Source organism: Schistocerca serialis, chromosome 9 (genome assembly GCF_023864345.2).
Source record: "Schistocerca serialis cubense isolate TAMUIC-IGC-003099 chromosome 9, iqSchSeri2.2, whole genome shotgun sequence".
NCBI classification, from domain to species: Eukaryota; Metazoa; Arthropoda; class Insecta; order Orthoptera; family Acrididae; genus Schistocerca; species Schistocerca serialis.
Genome location: NC_064646.1, coordinates 439477498 through 439491827, shown reverse-complemented (window position 1 = coordinate 439491827; position 14330 = coordinate 439477498). Strand labels below are relative to the sequence as shown.

General features: G+C 39.5%; 1 protein-coding gene across 3 annotated transcripts in view; it reads right to left on the bottom strand.

Moving 5' to 3' along the window:
- Nucleotides 1-14330, bottom strand: part of LOC126418541 (serine/threonine-protein kinase Tao) — a 206268-nt gene that overhangs the window by 98955 nt on the left and 92983 nt on the right. The gene's annotated exons all lie outside the window — the stretch shown is intronic.

Below are 14330 nucleotides of genomic sequence, written 5' to 3'. Positions count from 1 at the left end.
GTGTGGCAGATGGTACTTTGCATTCCACTGTCACTTGCCCCTTCCCAGCTCTGGATGCGCATGAAACGATCGTTGGTAAGCCTTTACATGAACACAAACCTGTCCAAATTTACCTTCATGGTCCTAGCCACATACATCAAGAAGCAATATAGTAATTCACTCTTCTACAAAAGTACACTCACACAATTTTAACAGTGTGCCAATCATGATGCACAATGCCTCTCTTTCAAACATCTGTCACTGGATTTGGACGAGGATACCTGTGAAGCTTCAATGCTTACTTAATATATCTTTGATGAAAGATGCTGATCTTCTTTCAGTTTCTTCTATTAGTCCTTTTCTGGTATGGGTTCCAGACTAATAAACAATATTCTGGTATCAGTCAAACAATGGTACTGTAAGCTACCTCTTCTGTGGAGGACTAAATTTCCTGTGGGTTCTTCCAATGACTCTCAGTCTGGCATCTGCCTTACTTGCAATTAGTTTTATACAGTCACTATTTCTTTCTGGCTATTTCAAAGTATTATGTTACATTTGTTTATGTTGTGAGTCAACCGCAAATCCCTGCACAAAGTGTCTATCATCTGCATGGCTTACTGCATTTTTTTACAACTTTATAGGATTGCAACTTCTCTCTATAAAACAGCATCATCTCTGAACAGCCTCACAGAGTGTTTAACATTATCTACTAGGCCACACATAAATATAACATCGTAATCAGGCGCTGAAGACGATAAGACAGTTCACCAACTGCCATGTACTCCTCAGTCATTCTTTATTGAATGTGGCATAGTGGTGCATGGCGTCACCACACCACTCTCCTGGCCGTTGCGAAATTTTAGCCTTGGAGCCGCTGTTCTTCAACTGGTGTGATGAGGCCGAGTACACCTTGGCCCTGTCCTTCCACCAAGGAAAAATCCCTAACGGTACTGGGAATTGTACCCAGGTCCCCCCGCATGTGTGTCTGTCCTGTTGGGGGTCTGTTCTGTTGAGCACTCAGCTACCGAGGTGAGCATTTATGTATGTTTAATGATCAGTAGTAGTCCTGTAATGTTGTTCCCTTGGAAGACATTGAAAGTTACTTTTATGTCTTGATTATTTCTCTCCATTAGGAATGACACACTGTCTTCTACTTGCTAGAAACTTTTCAATCCAGCCACATAACTGGTCTGATATTCAATACAATTATTTAGTTTACAGAGAGTGTGGAAAAATGAATAAACACACACACACACACACACACACACACACACACACACACACACACACACACACACACACACACACACACTGGTAGTCAAGGCACATGGCATCATTGTGAGTACCAACATCTGCTGCCATATGGGTATGTTGAGTGAAGGGAGTGATCTGTGTTTCATATGATCATTATTTGTAGAATACATGATGATTCCTAGGGAGCAGATTTTCAATCTCCAAATAGTTTAGAATATGTGAGCATAAAACAGGTTCTAAAATTCAATAGACTCATATAGGTCTACAGTTGTGTCCATCTTTTTGATGACCATTCTTTGAGATGAAAAGGACCTGTGAATTTTGCAATCACTAAGAACACTATGTTCATTTAGTGACTTATGGGAGACTGCTGTTAGAAAAGGAAGTAAGTCCTTTCACATACTCTTTGTATCCCCTCAGATCCAGAAGCCTTTCCTCCACAGAGTTATTTTAGTTGATTTTGCATCTCACAGTCATGTATGCTACCTGTGATTTTGACTTTCATGTAATAATTTAAAAGAGGAACCACAGTAAATCATCTTCAGTGAAACCATTTTGGAAAAAGGAATTTAGCAATTAGATTTTCCTTCTATCATCCTCTGTTTCATTGCCATCATGGAAACAAGAGACTATCGACTGATGGTTTTGATTCTTTTACTGATTTAACATAAGACTAAAACTTTACAGGATTTTACTCTGATTGACAGACAGAATTTTACTTTCAAATTCATTGACTGCTACTCACCTTATAGCAGAGATACAGAGTTGCAGAATGGTACAACAAAAAGACTGTTAGGACAGTTAGCTTTCAGCCAAAAAGGTCTTTGTCAAAAATAGACAAAACACACACACACACACACACACACACACACACACACACACACACACACACACACACACACACACATATTCTCGCATGACCACAGTTTCTGGTAGCTGGGCTCCCTACACGTGGTCTTCTCAATTGTTTAACATGTGAATATTCGTCATAGATTTAACATTTATTCCAGAAGTGTAATGCCACATAAAGGTATAAATTTGACAATTTATACTGTCACTTTATGTTGTGAATGAAGCAGAATTAGATGACTTTCAGTTGATTTAGTAACAATGTAACTCTTCACTTACATACATTCTTAAAAAGCATATTATTATAAAAAATGGCCATCACCAAACTGTGGCCACGAGCAGTGGCCACTCACCAGCAGAATACACTGCTGAGTACAACAGGCTAGATTTAAATGGATGCTTCAATCTTGATCCTTCCTCCCAGCACCAGCTTTTCTGAACCATATAGATGGGAAAAATCAAACAATGAAAAGTCCAGGATGGAATCTAACAATATCAGGGAGGAAAGTTGCTACTCACCATATAACGGAGAGGCTGAGTCGCGATAGGCACAGTGTAGTTTCAGCTCTCTGAGACTGCAGACGTGTGTGCAAGTTTTGTGTGTGTGTGTGTGTGTGTGTGTGTGTGTGTGTGTGTGTGTGTGTACGCGAGCAAGCGCGCACGCGCGCCTACTGCTAACAAAGGCTTAATGGCCAAAAGCTTCAAGTGTGTGAATCTTTCTATTGTGCCTATTGCAATGCAGCATCTCCGCTATATGGTGAGTAGCAACTTACCTCTCACATATAGATGAAAGTTATTCTTGAAACACATCCTTTGTTCCAGTAGTCCTTCTGGCCTCTACCTATATCAACTCCTTTAGATGAGAGTTATTCTTTAAACACATCCTTTGTTCCAGGATGTCCTTCTGGCTCTAAATATATCAACTCCTTGCACGCGCGCGCACGCACGCATGCATGCACGCACACACCATCTTCCCTCCTCCTGTTATGTCACACTTCCCCAATCCACTTGTCACATCATCATCATAGTGTTCTGGACAAACTCACTGATTCTGGTGCACGTGATGTGCATTCCTATCATGTGGACCTGCTGCCTCTCCCTCCCGTATTACCACCTCATACACCTATGTCTTCCTCTGAGCCATCAGCCACTCTTCCTTAACCTTTCTTACCACACTCCACCTCTTTTCTCCCCTCACTCACTTCACCCAACACAACCACTCACCCCAGTCTACCAGCTGAACTGCAGTCCTGCTACTGTGTATTCAGGTGGCACAATGTAGTTGTCTACATGTAGACGTGACATGACACTTCCAAACCTTTAGCGTTCATCTTGCCAGTCGACTGCGGTATATTTTTCAGGTTAGTCAGCCAGCATAGAGAATGGTTTTCTGACACAATATTGAATGGTTTGTCAAAGAAACACAGCTGGAACTTGTTGATGGCCTAAACAACTGCAAGGCATTCTTTCTTGGTTGCAGAGTAGTTCACTGCAGTCTACAAGAGTACTGATGAAGCACAAGCTGTCATCTTTTCAGTGTCTTCCTGAATTTTCACTCTAACTGCACGTCACATAGCCACTAGCACCAGTGTGAAGTTCTGTCTCAGTATTCTAGTTATATAATGCCAGAACTTGAAAAGATATTAGCACCTCCATAAGGACAAGGAAAGATATTTCTGGAACCTCATTTCCAGAAAATTTGGCAACTTCCTGCAGTAATTCTTGCACGAGATTTGCCTTGGTACAGAAGTTACTTATGAATCATAGGTAGTACGAGTACATCCCGAGGAAATTTCTCACGTCATAGATGTCCTGAGCAATTAGAAAATCTGTGAGCTTATTTCTCTGGATCGGGATAGACTTCATCGCCATTAGTTGCCCCAAGATTTTTATTTCTTGGGTGGCAAAGGGGCATTGTTTTGAATTCAGTTGTCAGATGGCTTAAAAGTTCTTCAAATCTCACTGAAAAAAATGAGAATGTCATCTAGATATCAAAACCACAGCATTCATTTTAAGTATCAAAACAGGTTGTCCATCATAGGTTAAAAGGTGGCTGCAGAATTATGTAGTGCTACGAGCATAACTTTACACTCAGAGGCCACCACGTGTCATGAAGGCAGCCTTTTCCAGGTCAGCCTTGTCATCAAAATGCGGCAATGGATAGACATCTCTCCTTGTGTTTTTGTTCAGTTGACTGTAGTCAGTGCCAAAACACAATGTGCTGTCCTCCTCCTTTGCAAGAATCACAGAAGAGGACCAAGGACATTCTGAAGAGTCAATGGTGTTACTGTGGTGTCACCGCCAGACACCACACTTGTCATTCTTTAAAAAAAGGTGTGTGTACGCGTGCCTTTCAAACGGCTACCTCAAGTGGCGTAACAGTCTTGTTACGTCACTACAGATTGGCGACGAGTCTACAAAGGATCTTGTGTTTTACTTTGCTTACATTTATTTGTGTCATGGCTTCGCCACAATCTCCAGAATTCACGCCCGTCGGCGTGTGTGTACGCGTGCCTTTCAAACGGCTACCTCAAGTGGCGTAACAGTCTTGTTACGTCACTACAGTTACCTTCTCCACTCTCTACATCTACACGATTACTCCACAATTCACAATTAAATGGCAGGTAGAGGGTTCATCAAATCACCTTTAAGCTACTTCAATACTATTCCACTCTTGAAAACTGCACAGGAAAAACAAATACTTAAATCTTTCTGTAGAGTTCTGATTTCTCTTATTTTATTATGGCTATCATTTCTCTCTATGTAGCTGGCACACTGAGGAGAACGTTGGTGGTTGTTATTTCATGAGAAGGCCCTGCCGCAGTGAAAAACGGCCTCTGTTTTAATGACTGCCATCCCAATTTGTGTATCATATCCGTGGCATTCTCTCCCCTATTTCACAATAATACAAAACGAGCTGCACTTCTTTGAATTTTTCAGTGTCCTCTAGTCCTATGTGATGCGGAACCCCATTGCACAACAGTACTCTAGAAGAGGGTGGACAAGCATACAGTAAGCAGTCTCTTTAGTAGACCTATTACATTTTTTCAGTAGTCTGCCAATAAATCACAGTCTTTGATTTGCTTTCCCCCACAACATTACCTATGTGATTGTTCCAGTTTAAATTATTCATAATTGTAATCCCTACATATTTAGCTGAGTTTACAGCCTTTAGATTTGTGTGATTTACCATGTAACTGAAATTTAGTGGATTCTTTTTAGTATTGATGTAAACGACCACATCTTTCATTATTTAGAGTCGACTGTCACTTTTTCTACCATACAGATATATTGTTAAATCAGTTTACATTTCATTTTTATCACTGATGGTTTTACATGACTGTAAATGACAGCAACCTTAGTAAACAATCTACGAGGACTACTCAGACTGTCTCCTAAATTGTTTATGGAGATCAGGAACAACATACAGCCTATAACACTTCCTTGGGGAACGCCAGATATTACTTCTGGTTTATTCCATGATGTTCCATCAGTTATTACGAATTGTGGCCTTTCTGATTGAAAATTGTGAATCCAGTCACACAACTGAAACGGTATTCAATTAGGAGCACAATTTAATTGGAAGTCACTTGTGAGGAACTGTCAGGTCAAAAGCCTTCTGGAAATCGAAAAATATGGAATCGATTTGACGCCCCCTGTCGATAGCACTCATTACTTCTTGATAATAAAGGTCTAGCTGGGTTTCAAAACAACGGTATTTTCTGAATCCGTGTTAACTATTTGTCAATAAATCATTTTCTTCGAGAAGATTCATGATGTTCAAGCACAGTATACATTCCAATACCCTACAGCAAATTGATGTTAGTGATATGGGTCAGTAATTCAGCAGAAAATGCCTATTTCTTTTCTTGGGTATTGGTATGACTTGTACAACTTTCCAGTCTTTGGGTTTTCTGCTAGATTTTGGGACAGAGTTTCACTATGGACACTATTAAAAGCACTTCACATTAAAGTTCGAGCTAAATTTTGAGCTTCCATAAAACTTTGCCAACATTGAGGATTTTGCATTCTTTTAAATTTTGCATGGTTTTTTTCACTGCTCCTGCAACAGTGTCCTGACCTACTTTGTGTGCCATGGCTGATCCGAACCATCTCTTATCCATTTATTTGGTATATATCTCTCAACTGCCATTCACACTATTTCTTTGAATTTGAACCACATATGGCCTAAACTTTCATAGTCAAATTGGAAGTAGTGGAGACTGTCTCTTAGGAAGGCATCATGCGAATTTTTATCTGCTTTTTTAAACAGATGTATTTAGCATTTATTTTTGGTGGGTTGGGATGTTACGATAATCAGTCTAGCTACAACCATCTTGTAGTCACTAATCCCTATATCTGTCATGATGCTCCTTATTTGATCAGGAAAATTTGTTTCTAACAGGTCAAGTATGTTTTCCAAACCACTTACACTTTAAGAGGTCTCCTGAACTAGTTGCTCAAAATAGCCCTCTGAGAAGGCATTCAGTATGGTACTGGACAATGTTTTATGCCTATCACCAACCTTAAACATTTTTGCCAACATATAGAGGGTACATTGAAGTCACCAACATCTACAATTGTACGAGTGAGGTACCAATTCGAAATGACACTCAAATTTTCTTTGAGCTGATCAGTAACTGTGTCATCTGAATTGGGGCAAGGTTTGGCAAAAAGAACCAATTATTAATTTGTTATGGTTGTGGAGTACAACTTCTAACGAATTATTAATTTATTATGGTTGTGGAGTACAATCTCTACCCATACTAAGCCACAGGAGCTATCTGCTTCAATTTCATTACATGGTGAACTAGTCTGGCAGAAATAAACACCCCACCAATTCCACTACATGGTGAACTATTCTGACAGCAATAAACACTCCACCACCAAATGAATTTAATCTATCTTTTCTGAGCACAGTTAGGTCCTTCGTAAAAATTTCAGATGACTATATTTCTGGCTTTAATCAGGTTTCTGTAGCTACAACAATTTGACAGTCACTGCTTTCTGTTAGTGTTTAGAGCTCTGGTCCTCTTCCAACACAGCTACAACAGTTTACAACTACAACTTTGACTATTCCTAAGTCTAATCTCTTCCTGTGTTCATCCTGCACCCTTTGAAATTTAAATCTTTTCTGCACTTTCTCGAGACCTCTAACCTAAAAAATCAACCAGTCCCTTCTACATAGCCCCCACTACCTATGTAGCTATTTCCTGTGTGTGTTTATTGCTGACCCATTTATGGAACCCAGTAACCTACCACCCTATGGCAAGTCGATGAAATTGCAACCTACACAGCAGCAGAACCATCTGAGCCCCTGATTCAGACCCTCCATTTGGCTCTATACCAGAGGATCAGAATCTGTTTTGTTGACAATGCTACAGATGATGAGCACCACCCTCATCTTGCAAGCAAGGCTGGCAGTGTTTACTATTTCAGCTAGTCGCCTGATACCAGATACTATCTCTTCCGATTCAAAGAGACACACATTGTTAGGACCAACATGAGCCACCACCTATAGTTGGGTGCACTCTGTGCTCTTGATGGCATCCGGAAGCACCCGTTCCACATCTGGAATGGCTCCTCCCAGTATGTACATAGAGTGCACACTGGATTCCTTCTCCTTTGCAGCAACACCCTTAATGTTGGAGCTCCCAACTACCAGTAATCCCACTCTCTGTGAATGCCCAGACCTTGCAACTGTGATAGGATTCCTTTGGAACAGGGCAAGCAACTTCATCTGGCTCAGGGACTTTGTCAGCCACAGACACCATCCGAAACCTGTTTGTCAGACAAACTGGGGAGGCCCTCTGATTGGGCCCTCGGAAAGTCTTGTGCTACAGGCCACACCCTGGAATGACCTCCCACTCAACCACGGGTGATGTATTGACCTCAGTGCGGACAGTACCCAGGGGGACACAGTAGTGGGCCAGTCAGGACACACACGGGTTGTGCTGGACACCCCTCGGATTGTTCAACTTCGAATGTAGCAGCCTTTCAAATATTCAAGCAACAAAAATAAATTTCTTTACACAAAAACACCAACAATGCAGAAGGCTTTAGGATTGTTGCACAAGTTGATATGCTTTGCACAAGTTGATATGCTTTGTACAAGTTGATATGCTTTGCACAAGTTGAAATGCTGGAGCTCATTAAGATTTCACGTTGCGGCGCCTACTGCTTTGTGGAATTTTGTGAAGTGCCAAATTCAAGAGGGGAGTTATTTCTTTTGCGGAACAAAGTTCTTATCGTGCTGCAGGTCTACAATATGGGATTGATGAGAGCAACATGAGGTGATGGCGACAGCAGAGAGACAAATTATTTGAATGTTCAAGTAGCAGGAAAGCATTTAGTGGACCAAAGTGTAGCCGATATGATGTACTAGAAGTGATATTAAATGAATTTGTTTAGGAACAGCGTCAGGAATTCCTGCCTGTGAATGCCGAAATTTTAAAAATTAAGGCACACAAAATTGCTAGAGAGTAAAAAATTGAAAATTTTAAGGCTAGTCTAAGCTGGAGTGATCTGTTTATGAAGTAGTGGAGTTTTTCACTTTGGAGGCGAACTTCAGTTGCACGGAAGCTGCCGAAAAATTATGGAATAAAACTTGTGGAATTTCGGTGCTTCATAATTAGGCAGCGCACAGAAAAGCAATACCTTCTTGGTCAGATAGGAAATGCTGACCAAACTCCCATATATTTTGACATGCCATCGAATTATTCGGTTGATGCCAGAGGAAAGAAACACATAAGTGTTCTTAAATCAGGATGCCCATCATGCTTGCTTACACAAGAGATGGACATAATTACCCCCATTCATAGTTTTCAAGCGAAAGACTTACCGAAATCTGAAGTGTTTCCAAAAACTGTAATGGTAAGAGCAAACGAAACTGGGTGGTTTTCGGAGGACATGGTGCTGGAATGGATTAGACGGGTGGGGGATCATCGTCCTGGCGCAATGCTTGGTTTATGCAGTCTGTTGGTATTTGATGCATACGCAGGCCATGCCACACCTGCAGTAAAACAAAAACTAGAGGGAAGCAAAACGGACTTGGCAGTAATTCCAGGCGGGATGACATCAATTCTGCAACCACTTGACGTCTGTTTGGATAAACCATTTAAGGACAAGCTTAAACGCACATACACAGACTGGTTTTCGAAAAGTGACAGACAACTGACACCAACAGGACGTATAAAACGCGCAAGTTTGTCGCATGTGTGCCAGTGGATTTATGATGCATAGAAGTGAATTCCAAATCAAACGGTGCAACAAGCATTTAAAAAATGTTTGGTATCCAGTGCACTATATGGTACAGAGGACAATGCTCTGTATGAAGAAATGAGCAACAAAGAATCAAGTGATAGTGATTCGAATCATGACTAATATTTTAAACATTTCGTATAAGATGTATTACAAATAAAATTTTGTTTTACATTTCAGCATTTAATTTCTAAGTTATTTTCATTCTTATTTTAGAAGTGTTGCTACTCTGCATTGCACAGGATAGAAAAGCATTGGGAGCTGCATCAAACCAGTATACAGACTGAAGACGACAACACACTCTGCATTTGAAGTCATCACTAAAAATCGACTACGAAAATCCGACTAGCAAGACTGTTTGCGATGTATGTCAATATGGCCAACACTACATTCTGAATTTTTTCCTACCTGTGACAAGAAATGAATCGTGAATCACATGCAGTATTCTCTTGACCATAAGAATAATACGAATGTAAACACTATGCCATGTATTCTTTCGTGTTTGCTGCTATCTCATTTAAATCCTGTCTGCCTAATAAACCACGAAACTAGAGTGAGACAACAGCAAACATGGAAGTATATACATATCATATCATGTTTATATTCATATTATTCTTATGGTAAATAGTGATACGGTCAGAAATGAAGTACGGCAACTGACTAGATTTTTAAATCTAAGATGACTAATTTCTGTGCACTATGTAATGTACTAAAGAGGCGCTTGCAAAGATTTTCAAATGGAGTAAATTTTCACTAAATTCTCATTCAGTACATCATCTATCATATGCAATGTATTATCTGGTTCTTGTTGATCATTATCAAAGAAAGCAGCAGTGTAAGTAACAACAAATAGCAGTCTCTTGTCATTGTTTCGCTAATGAGACAATCTCTCTCTCTCTCTCTCTCTCTCTCTCTCTCTCTCTCATCGCAAGCAGCAGTAGCATGCACAAAAGCAAGCCATGCCATGAGAAGCGACAGGTCGTAAACACTCATCAGAATGCGACAAACAATGCAAGACACAGTACAATAATGCATTTTCAGCTTAAAGTGATGCAAACACCTATAACAAAGAGAACGACACTTATCAGATCAAAGCAAAATAAGCAATCGAGTCAAACCTGATGAAGTACGTGGAAGAGGAAGGGTACCCATATAAATACGGATGGAGTGCCGGACGCATAGCAATGTTTACCTGGTAAAGCTTAACTGCTAAGCTTACGACTCGTACCGAACTACTGTCGCTGTATCTTCATCCATTTGACCTAAATTGTGTCTCATGTTACGATGGACCAACTTTGTTTTGATTTGGAAGTGCGGCTTAGACTTTTCCCTCCCCTTGAATTTCAACTCTCAAATTTCAGGTGCAGCTTAGATTCGGGAAAATTTTTTTCCTCGATTTAGTGTCTCATTTTTCAGGTGCGGCTTGGATTCGAGTAAATACGGTATATGGTGTTTGCCATTTAACGCAAGCAGAATTATGATTTTATTTTCAGTTTTCTCTTCTGTCAAAGTATGTCTCCTCCAGTTGTTGTCATACATTTTTTCTGATGTCATAGCAGCAAAATGAGGTTGCCTTTTCAGTCTAAATGTTAGTGTTTTTGGTTAGTGAAGCGGAGGTCAAGGTAATGTGTACGAATCAACGTTTTCTATAAATAAATCAATGGCCCCTCCTGAGACTTCATTTCTCGGTAAAAATATATAATGTAGTACATTCTCAAATTTGCACAAATGACTCATTTATTCTGGCATCTTCTAAACAAAGGCTGCATTTCTTATAGTTTCTTTACTAGTCTGCAAATGTTTTAATTCCCTGTACTGTTCATAGCATTGCAGAAATTGCTCCCTTTAGCACATTTATCTGTATCATCAATGAAATATTTATTGCATCCATTTTATTTACTCTGCTTTGGAGCAGACACAAAAATCTTGCAGCACTGCATTGTACCCCTCCCACCATTATTTGCACACCACTGGTTCACTAAAGTCGACATTTCAGTATTATGTCACCTTTTCCTTCAGCACTGTTGTTCCTCTCTCATTCTCATTCTCATTCTCAGTCAAATTAATAACACTAACAACAAGTTGTCGTTTCTGCCTATAACACTTTACATAATAACTTCATAACACTTTACATAATAACTTCCCTCACTCACACTGCGAGGTAACACCACGATACTATGAGCTGGAACATGGCCACACCTTGTCATGGGACCAAGCTAGTTCCTGCTACAGCCAGGTCTACAGTTTGCTTTGCCTTTTAATATTATTCCTACAGGTTTACTTTGCTCATACTTGCCTTCTGTCTACAAGAGAGAATATTCATTAGCTTCTATATGCTTTGATTCAAAGCACGTTTTCTGTTACTATTGGTTATTCATCTTGAGCTGAATGCAATTTTTAATTAAAAAGAATTACACCTGACATGTTTCGCTTTTATTTATAAAGCATCTTCCATGGTTATTCTGCAAATTGGGTGCATATGTCTGTACATTTTTGGTTGTTTTAGGTTACAAACAGCGTTTTGTTTATACAGTTGGTGTGCAAGTTACTTAGTGTTTCTTTACATATTCTGCTCCTTCCCTCCTTGCTACCAGCGGTTGACGTTGAAAGACTTCGATCTGCATTTGCACTTGACAATTTTTGCCATTCTGCATTATTTACACTTCACTTTTGTAAACTGTTTCTCATTCGACACAGTAACAGGAATGTTGCCAACCTGGAAAACTTCTCTCTCTCTCTCTCTCTCTCTCTGGTGTGTGTGTGTGTGTGTGTGTGTGTGTGTGTGTGTGTGTGTGTGTGTGAGTGTGTGTGTGTGTGAGTGGGTGGATGAAGATTTGTGAAATTGTCTTTTTGTTAGGCAGAGATGTACGAGAAGTGGCGGCGGGTTGACAATTTTGTGTGTGTGTGTGTGTGTGTGTGTGTGTGTGTGTGTGTGTGTGTGTGTGTTGGGGGGGGGGGATGGGGAATGGGGGAGAGGGGAATGGGGAGATGGGGAGTGGGCCTGGACAGTGATTATAGGACTGGTTCTGGGAGGAGATCGCAGTGGTACATGGAGCTGTGGTTAAATGTGTATATTTCATATTATATTATGTGGTCAATCAGTTTAAAGAGTGTGCAGCTTGCAAAGTTGGTCCGATCATTTAGGAATTTTTTTTTGGATGTGGTAGTTTTTGTGTATGGTGGGATGTTTTTTTTTGGTTGCTTATCCTTCTGATTTCCATGTCTGTGTCTCTGGCTGTTATTTTATGTCAGTGTTGGTGTAAGTATTCTGCAAAAGTTGAATGATTCATCATATACATCCATGCTCTTACACATTTTTTAAATCGGGTGTGAAATGTCCTCCTGGTTTGATCTATGGATCTTTCACAACATGTATTGCATTTCAGTTGGTATATTCCTTATTTCTGATATAGATAAGTATTTCTTATTATTTTTGGAGAGTATTTCTGATTTGATTTGTTGGTTTGGTGGCCTGTTTCTGTGCCTCATTTTATGAAAATATTCATATTCGATATTCTGTGTGTGTGTATTTGTGGTTGTACGTCACTGTGTACCATCTTTTGCTTTCTGTTCCTTTCAAACTTTGTGTTGTTCCTATTCTTGTATTTTGTGTATGATTTTGTCCTTGTGTTGATGACAGCTGTGTGTTTGTTCTTTTCTGTTTCTTGATTTTCTTGTTCATCTTTGTTACGAAGTTCTCTCCGTATTCATTGTTTGCGGCTATTTGTATTATGGTATTCATTTCCTTTTTGAAAGTGTGTGTATCTAATGATACTGTGTTTAGTTTGTGGAGCATGTATCTAAGTGCCCCCTGTTTGAGAACTGGGATGTTGTGATGTCTCAAGTATAACTGTGTCTGTTGTTGGTATCTGGTATATGTCAAATGTGTGTTGGCTATTTTGAATCTTTATGGTGATGTCCTAGAAATTTAACTGTCTATTTTGCTCTTTCCCTATTGTAAAATGTATCTTATCATGAACAGAATTTATGCCTATGTGTAACTGGTCAATTTTATTGCTTGGTTCATCTATCAATCAACCTAAAAATGCACAAAAGTATGTATCCAATTTGCAGAATAACCATGGAAGATACTTTATTAATAAAAGAGAACACAACTGGCGGAATTCTTTTTAATTAATCTGCGGTCAGCTCAAGACAGATAACTACTAGTAACAAATTTGAACAGCTGCTGCAGAAGATGGCAATGCAAACAAACACAATAAAGGGCGTTGTACTTGTCATCTATTAACAAGGTTAATTATTTTGAAAAGTTCACAACCACGATATACTAATAAGCATAAAATGTTTCAGTTGCTTTGTTAAGTTGTTCTATTTCCCTAATAGTTGGCTGTCTAGGGTCCACATAAATATTTAGTGAAAGTTTAAAAGTAGCCAGACATGATAACTAAATATTAATATTCTTCTGTTACATACACAGACAGGGTTATTCAAAATGTTCCAAGACATTTTCTAGAGAAAAAATGTTCGCATTGAGATAAGATATTATGTGATTAAATGTATGGGAATAACTACTCAAGAAGTTTTTACAGTGATTGCTTAGCACCATGGTGACCAGACCAATGGAGATGGCATTTTGAGTCGTTTGTGCTGCAATTGCATGAGGACAGTGACAGTTTCATTTGTAAACAGGATGATGCCCACTTTATCTTCCACAAAGTTGTTCACAAGTTCTTGGATACTGAGCTGCTATAGAGATGGACCACTTGTGAATCAGATGGCAATCTCCAGTTGATGGCATGGACCCGATGTTCTCTGGACATGACACTGTAATTTTTACTTGTGGGCAAGGGCACTCATACCCAGGGGCAAAGTGGGTCCACACAAAAACTTTATAATATCACTTTAAAGTGTCAACATTATTTTGAATTATCCTGTATAATTTAACACCTAACAAAAATATACAATCCGAGACCTTAATGCCCCAACTATCAACATTTACGTGGTACATTTGTCTATGTGGGCAGAAT